The 8293-nt window shown below is 47.0% G+C and overlaps 1 long non-coding RNA gene across 1 annotated transcript; it reads right to left on the reverse strand.

Moving 5' to 3' along the window:
- Window positions 1-228: 228 nt before the first annotated feature.
- LOC123479285 (uncharacterized) lies at window positions 229-7718 on the reverse strand. Its single transcript, XR_006654864.3, has 3 exons — window positions 7642-7718; window positions 6280-6402; window positions 229-1862 (listed from the first exon to the last, which is right to left on the reverse strand). It is a non-coding gene; the product is annotated as an uncharacterized lncRNA (long non-coding RNA).
- Window positions 7719-8293: the final 575 nt, after the last annotated feature.

Here is an 8293-nt window from a genome sequence, read left to right on the forward strand (position 1 = left end):
GCCAGCTGTGTGACCCTGGGCGAACTTCCTTACCCACCGAGAACCTGGCTGTCATGTACAAAGTGGGAGAGATAAAACCTACCTCCCAGGTTTCTTGTGATTACTTGGCTATATCATAGGGGAAATACCGCCAGGCTCACCTTGCTGGTTCTTGTGAAGGTCAAGCATTCATTCCACAAATTTTTAAGAAGCCAACCATATTCTGGGAAGTCAGAAGACAACCTCAACTCCTGCCCTTGCAGAGCTAGGTCTGCTGGGTATTTATTTACACGAAGAGCAGTAACAGGAGAAATGAAACTGTTACCAAATTCAAGGGGTTCACCACTTGGGGTGCTCTCTTCAGAAACTAGCAGTGGTTGTCCAAGGCAGTTTCATGTACTTGCAGCAAGTAAAGGAGACCGAGGATTCATATCCAAAGCTTAGCCACTGCTTCTATACACTGGTCAATTACACGCTGATTTCTTCTTTGCAGCTGGCTACTTCCACCTGGTTGAGTTCCTGTCAGCTCAACCTGTTTACAGCTGCATCTACAAAACATTACCCTACATTTTTAACATTTAGCAAGAAATAACATTTAGAACTCCCAAGACCTTGAGACCCTTGTCCTGTCCAACAAAACCATGGAACTTCCAGTAATGGAGGATTCCCCAGAGGCCAGGTGTTGAGCTAAGGGTCATAGGTGCATTCTCCCATTTCAACCTAACAAGTTCTGTGATGAAGGTTTTGTCACCATTCCCATTTTATAGATGCGAATCTGGAGATTTAAAGGGCTAAGGAGGTTACCTAAGCTTACGGAATCAGGTGAATAGCAGAGCAAGGATTCAAACTCACAACTGGTTTCTTCTTAAAACAGATGTTATCCAGAAAAATAGAGGAGGGATGGATTTTAGCAAGAAGGGTGGAGCTGCAATAAAAGCACTTAACAGTCACCCCTGCGTCCACCCGAGCACTTTGTGGAATGTGAAGCATTAACAATGGGGAAATTTGTTGGTACTCATTATCATTACTGCATTATTTTTAGAACCAAATCTTCCCAAAGGGGCACTTGAAGTTCTCCTAGAGCCTGTGCAAGCATGTAGGGGAATTCCATTATTAGAGCAATGCCCCCCAATGCTTCCCACATATAGGAATCACCCCAGGGATTGTATTAAAACACAGATTCTAAGTTTAGAGTGGGACGTGATAGTCTGCCTTTCTAATATGCTTCCGTGGTCTATGCCGCCGGTTCACAGAGCACAGTGTGCATAGCCTGGTTAGCCTGCGGGATGGAGGTCTCTTCCCCACCTTCCCACACAAAGTCCCCTACTAAACTCTAAATCTAGGGGCAGCCTGTGCAGCAGGGTGGGCAGCCTCCCTGCCTCAGTGGAAAGGGCAGGTCAAAGGAGGGCTGGGAAACACAGGGCAGCAGCTTCAGCTCTGACAGGAAGAGGCGGGGTCGGTGGGGAGTCTGCTGACTCATCAATTTCCCCCAGCAATCAGCCAGAGGGAAGCCGGCCTGAGGGATCATTCACACTTACCAGTCTTCCCATAGCCCGCCCCTGCCCTCACTTGAGGGCCGTGCAAAGTGCCTCGTGCTGAGCCTAATGAACAAGCCTTCATAATGTGCCCAGAAATTCCACTTCCTCGGGGAGTGGTAGCTCATTTGAAGAGGGGACTCTCTCCCCTTGGTGGTGACTTTTTGCTTGGTTATTTGGTTGTTTTCCTGTCTCTACCTGTCCAGGTACTGAGCTGGTGTGTGTACATTGAGCAGGCAAGCGGCATCAGGCTCTTCCTTGGGGTCCTCTCATTTCATCCTCACTCCTGCCGGGATGGATTGATGCGGATGCTGAACCTCAGGGCAGCTGTGGACTCCCCATTCCAGTCTGCAAATGAAGAGGTGGGGAGGGGGAGAGATATCTGTCAACTACCTGGAACTGTGTACACATTTGTGTGTGATTGTGCGTGAACCTTTTTGTGTGTGGAGAGAATAATTACATTTCATCAGATTCTCAGAGGCCCTGGTGATTCTCCTCATAAGAAACAGACCCATGGATAGATTGGTCAACTATTGCTCTGGATTTGGGGGTCAGACTTTTCAGCCATCCCCTCAGGAGGTACTTGGGATTTCAGAATCTGTGACTTAAAAGAACACATAACAACATAAGGAATTCTGAAGTCAGGCCTGATTTCCAGTGAATTTTTGTTCTAATCATCATAACACCCTTGGTAAATAGGAGGAAGTAGATGTGGCAAATATTGTTTTTTTCTCCTGCCTCTCTTCCCTACAAGTATGATGCAGGGCTGAGCCTAAATGACAGAGAGCCCTACCCCTGAGCCAAAGCTCATGCCATAATACCATACGCCTAAGCAAGCAGCTGGAAGACTCTCCTGTCTTCCTTGTGAGAAGCACTTCATGACACCGATTCAGAGCAGCAGCTGTGTTTGCAGCCAGACAGACCTGGAGGTAAAATGTGGTTGTATAACCATTGGCCAGTCACCTCTGTTTGCCAGTCTACGAGATGGGGCTGAGAAGAGTCCCTTCCTCATAGGGACGTCGTGAGGAGTGAAGAGGTGATGTACATGAAACATCAGGAGTGTTAATTTAGCGCTATCAGGGTGCTGGCCACTTTGCTTTACCTCATTTAATCTTGAGCTTTTCAAGTGTAGCTTGTTCAAAGTCCCAGGTGGAGCTGTGATTTGAATGAGGTCTGTCTGGAATCTAAATCCATACGCAGTATGCTTGTCACTCTCTGAGTCATCTCTGAATGCCCTGTCACCACAGAACCACGCACACATAGGCACTTAAGAGATACTTGCTCATTTAAATTGGCCTGGGTTCTAATCTGATATGCATATCTGGCAATGAAACACCAACAATCAGCTGGAGGCCTTCTCTGAAAGTTTGGGCTGCTACGAAACAATGTGCCGCTGTCAGAACAAGGCTTGTCGAGCGGCATCACAGCAAGGAATCTGGGGGTGGCGTCATATAATGCAGACCTTGGTCTGGACTGCGTGGTGTGGCCCTGATTTCACCTCTCTGAGCTCGGCTATAATATAAGAATAGTGATAGCTGCCTCATCTACCTTTCGGGGCTGGCTGTAGGGGTGAGATCGCTTAGATGAAATTGTCTGACATTGCAGGTAAGGTTTTCTCATCATTGGTATTACAATCACGGTAACAGGTAGAAAGCCCCAGGAGAACTGCAAACACTTCTGCTTTGGAGGAAAACGTTGCATTTAAAGGGACAGAGGACAAGAAGGAGCCAGGAGTATGGAAAGATGTATTGTCTTCGATAGAAATCAAAAAGAAATTGATTCTTGGTCTTAAGGTCCCTTTGGGGAGGGAGGGAGAGTAGCTAAAATTCATGGCCTTCCCAAGTTCATCTTGTAGAAAGCATTAAAAGTGATTTAAATAAAGCATTTACCAACATTTAAACTTTATTGCCAAACTGATGCAGTTTTCCTGACATTTGTAGCCTAGCGGCAGGGAAACAGGAGGATCCCCATTCCAGAAAGACAGAAAACCTAAGGATCAGTAAAGTCCAGGAAAGCTCTATTCAAAAAGCTCTGAGTTGAATTGGTACAGCTCAAGAGGTGGCGGAGATCCCTGAGCGATTTCCAACAGAAGACAGCACAGTGGGTGAGTTTGCCTTTTCAAGCTGCATGAGCGAGGCCCTCCAGAAATGCCCATTGCAGCTGGGCCGCTATGCCCAGCCAGGAGGAGCAGGAGGCTGAACCCGAGCCAACGTCAGCCTCCCAGCACACCCACGTTTCCCCAGGGATGGCTGCAAAGATTGCAAGCAGCCCCTCCCTTGGGAAGCTTTCCCAGCAGTTATCGGAGCTAACGGAATAAGCCACCCACTTTCCTGGTAATTCATTTACCAAGCCAGGCTTAGGGATCAGAGCAAGCAGACCTGTATCCACTCACCCTTCTGTTTTCCAAGCAGAGCTGTCACTGGAATTACAGAAGCTATAATTAAAGTACCTAATTTGGGCATGCTGTAATTAGTCAGCAATTTAGCGTGCCATCAAATGTAATCCAAATGTAAACACCAGGGCTGCGGGTGCCAATCTCCTGGTGAGTTCCGAGGGCTAGTGAGCCCTCCCTTCCTTTCTCATAAGACCTCACCCTTGAGTGACACCTGTTGAGGTACAGAGTGAGCCCCAAGGCAGTCTGTCTTCCCACATATTTCTAAGCCTGGAGAGGTAAGACTTCCAGGGAGCAGAATTGTCTCATCATATAGAGAAACTTGGGGTGAAGGCAGTCTTCAGCCTACACTTCAGAGAAAATAGCGTGGCTTTGTGATTAAACGCAAATTTTGGAGCTATTTTTTTAATCCATTTAACAAATGTTTACTGAGTCCCTTCTGTGAGCAGGACGGTGGGGATTCAGTAAGGAATTAGATGGGACGATCTGGAAGGTCCATGAGGGTGAAACCTTGCACTCAAGCTGTGTGACCTTGGGCAAATTAGTTGGCCTCTCTGAGGCTGCTTGTTTATCAATAAAATGGTGATGCTAGCATTCATCTCAAGATTGCAGGCGAGGAAAGATGCAAACATCTAGTACTTTGCCCAGCACGGAGCAGAGCCGGGGTTGGGAAGTCAGTCTCTTCAAATGAGTCTAGCCCTCTAATTCTAATCTGCCCCCACTGGCTACTCTGCTGCACCTCAAAGCAGAGCTTGGAGAGGAGGATCTGGAACTGTGGACCAGGGTCACATGAGTGTTCTCTCCCCACTTGGAGCTCAGGAGTTTTTCTAAAGCCACTGCAAGTGTGTGGAGTTGGCCGCATAGATCAGGAATTGTCTGCTGTGTCCTGGGAATACCTCTGCCTGACATTATTTATGTGCATGCCTATTTCCCACTGGGCCCTTAGCTCTGGAAGCCCCCTGCCCCATCCTGCTTCTCATTCACCATGGCAATTCCCAATTTCCCATAGGACTTTGCCCACAAGGCAAGGAGCCTGCCTGCAATAATAAGTGGGCACAACTCAGCCAGGCTGAGGAGGTAACTCAACATGTATTCTCATGGTGCCTGGGCAACCTCTTCCTTCCAAGTGTGCCTGACCTCCTTCCTGCCCCTGATATGCAGCCTGCTCCCTCAGTGCACCCATGGGATATTGACTAAGGCACCTACTATGTTAGGCACTCTCAGGACTGCTTTATACACATTTGTTTCCCTCTCGACACCTAACACTATGAACTGACTTGTTTAAGGTAAAAACCCAGATTCCATCTTTGATTTCTTGGCCTTCAGAATGTTTTAGGGACTTGACTTTCAAAATGTGACCCCCCCATCGTCTACTTCTTGCTCTGTTATTCAACCAAAGTGGGGTTCAGCTGCCCACTGCCACCAAAAGGCAACTCTAGAGGCAGAGGCTGGTGAGAAGGGAAAACGGTTTGCATTTGAATGTTGAACAATGTGGGAGAATGAGGAACTCCCTGTCTCAAAGCTCATCTCCTCTGCAAACCCACAGAAAACCTAGCATCCTCAGCAAGACCAAAAGGCAATGCCCAGAGTTCCTGCTCTGCTTTAAAGGACCGTCCTTTGGAACCTGAGGTGACTGCTAAGCAGTCATTCAGGAAGCTTATCTTGTTCCCAGCTGCTGTCCAGCTTCAGGCTCCTTCCTGGAGGCTGTGTTGGAGCTGGCGCTGCCATTGGCCATGCAACTTCCAGGGCTGCAAGGTCCCACGCTCCCAGGCTAGAGAGCACACAAAGGCACGAGCAAATGGTCCACAAGAGAGAGAGGCTCCCTTCTGCCAAGTCACATGGCCCATGGAGAGGACAGGACAGTACCCTGACCAAATGCAGATCCTGAGTAGCAGCCATGATCAAAGTAAGATCTCTTTGTTCCCCTGGGCTTATATTAGTTTCAGGTGTGGTATGAACCAGGTGCTTTCTCAGCATGATCAATTAACCTCCTAAACCTCTCCATTTTTTGGGTGGGTCCACCTCCCAACCAATCCCTTCTTTCCCCTGGTTAGATTGACAGACCTCTTTGGTCTAGCATCTCCCCTGACACCATTTTAACTTCCATTGCACAGGTGCCTACCTTTCCCTAGTCCCACCCCCAATCTGGTACTGGAAAGGGGCTAGAGCGCTTTTCCCCTCTTTGTCAATTATCTTGCTAGCCTTGTGCATGCTCAGCATAAGAACTTCCCCCTGCCACCGCCTTGCCAGGAGGGGCAGGGCAACGTGTGCTTGGTTTCCTGGGCAATGCGGCCCCACCTTCGGAGTGCTGCAAAACTTAATGTTTTTGCCATAGCCCCAGGAGGTTCACAAAGGTATTGTCTGGCTGCTTACCACTCCACTCCCCGCAATCCCGACAGCCTCTTCTTCACAATCACATCCATCCATGTCACCATACCATCATCTCCCAGCTCCCTGCTCCTTGTGAACTGTTCTCCACACAGTGGCCAGAGAGATCTTTTTAAAAACAAAATCAGGTCAGTTTACAGCCCTGGTAAAAGGCCTCCAGTGCTTTCCATTACACTTAGAATTAAGTCCAAACCCCTTGCTCCAACCTCAAGCCCCAGTGCCCTGCTCCTGTGTCCCCCTCCACTGCAGGGCCTTTGCGTTACCTATTGACTCTGCCTAAGAACCTCTCCCACAGATCTAAGCAAGGTTGAAAGCCTCTTGAATGTCAACATCTCAGAGAAGCCTTTTCTGACCTATTACAGCCCAGTCTCCTGCCAGCCATTCTTTATCCTATCAACTTTTTAAATTTTATATCCCATAAATATCTGATAATTTTCTCTTTATTTGTTTAGTTTCTCCCCTGCCTATAATGAAAGCTCCCAGAAGGAGGTTCTTTCTCTTGGTATTCTACTTTCTAGAGCAGAGCCTGACATGTAGTAGACACTCAATGTATTTGTTGAGTGAATGAATCTTCGTAACAGTTATCTGTAAAGTGAGGGTAAACACACCGGAGATAGGTCAGGCAACTAGTGTAACACAGCTGGAATGCTACTGAGAGGCAATTCAAACCAAAGTCTTTGCTAATCAAAAGCCTATTATCTATTTGTGGTGAGCCTCCACAGACGTGGCCCCAGCCAGAGTCCCTGTTGTAGCTGGTTTGGTCCCTGTGGTTCTTATTATGGGTGCCAGATGCTCTGAGCAACAACCATGAAGGAACTTTGAAGAGAAAGACAAGGTCTATTGCTCACAAGTTCTAGAGGGTACACAGCGTGCCTAGGACCACAAAGTGAAGTCACGTGGAGGGAGGGAGGCAGAGAAGGAAGGAGAGAAAGAGAGAGAGAGCCTGCCTGGGGTTCTGCCTTTATTAGGGTCGCAAGTGGGGTGCCTGTGCTTTCACCAGTTCATTCTTTATTGGTGAATGTATGAGAGCAGGAATTAAAGCACTAGAAAGGAAAAGCTAGTCAAATGGTCAGTCATCTACCTCCAGCAAGGTTTTCTAAAAGTGGGCATTCACAGGAGGGTGGTCTGGCCCTTTAACTCATGTGGCTGGCAATGTGTTTATTCTTGATGGCCATCTTTGAAGTGACTGCCCAGTCATCAAAAGCTTAATGTCAGGCACTTACATTGCAATCAAAAAAGCTAATTGTCAGTTGCTTACACTTCAAGCACATTATATTTAGTTTGATTCAACATATATTTATTGAACACCTGCTAGGTGCAGGCTAGATGCCAGGAGGGTGTTCTTACAGGATCTGAAGTCCAGGTTCCATTGCTTGTTGCTGTGGGATCACAATCAACCATGTGACTTGACTTCTCCAAGCCTCAGTTCTTCGCCTGGGAAGTGAGAAACACGACAAAGTTTAATTCCCAGGGTTTAGATGGTGTTTCAGCAGAAACGCATATAAAAGTGTTGTAAATAAAAAGTGCTAGTAGGTTGTTAAATAACCCCATAGATGTCAACAGTGGGAACAGAAGTGCGCATCGAGAGACAAAGAGATTTAAAAGGCAGGTGCTCCCAACTTGCAAAGGTCTCTGCCCCTCCTGTTTCAGTTCCTCTCACCCGCTACCCACTCCATGGGTTGTCCGATAAAATACAGGAATCTCTGTTCAGTCTGAATTTCAGATAAATAGTGAGTTTTTTAGTACAAGCATATCCCATACGATATGTGGGACATATGCTAAAAAATCATGTTACCTGAAACTGGAATTTTACTAGTAGTTGTACCTTTTTATTTGCTAAATCTAAGAACTCTACCAACCCATTATCCTGTTAAATAATTATAGGCAGTGAGAAGTGTTAATAAAGTATCATTTTTTAAGATATTATGCCCTCACACTACAATGTAAATTCTATAAGAGCAGGGTCTTTTCCGTCCCATTTCCACTTGTATAAGCAGGG

Source organism: Desmodus rotundus, chromosome 4, assembly GCF_022682495.2.
Source record: "Desmodus rotundus isolate HL8 chromosome 4, HLdesRot8A.1, whole genome shotgun sequence".
Taxonomy (NCBI): Eukaryota; Metazoa; Chordata; class Mammalia; order Chiroptera; family Phyllostomidae; genus Desmodus; species Desmodus rotundus.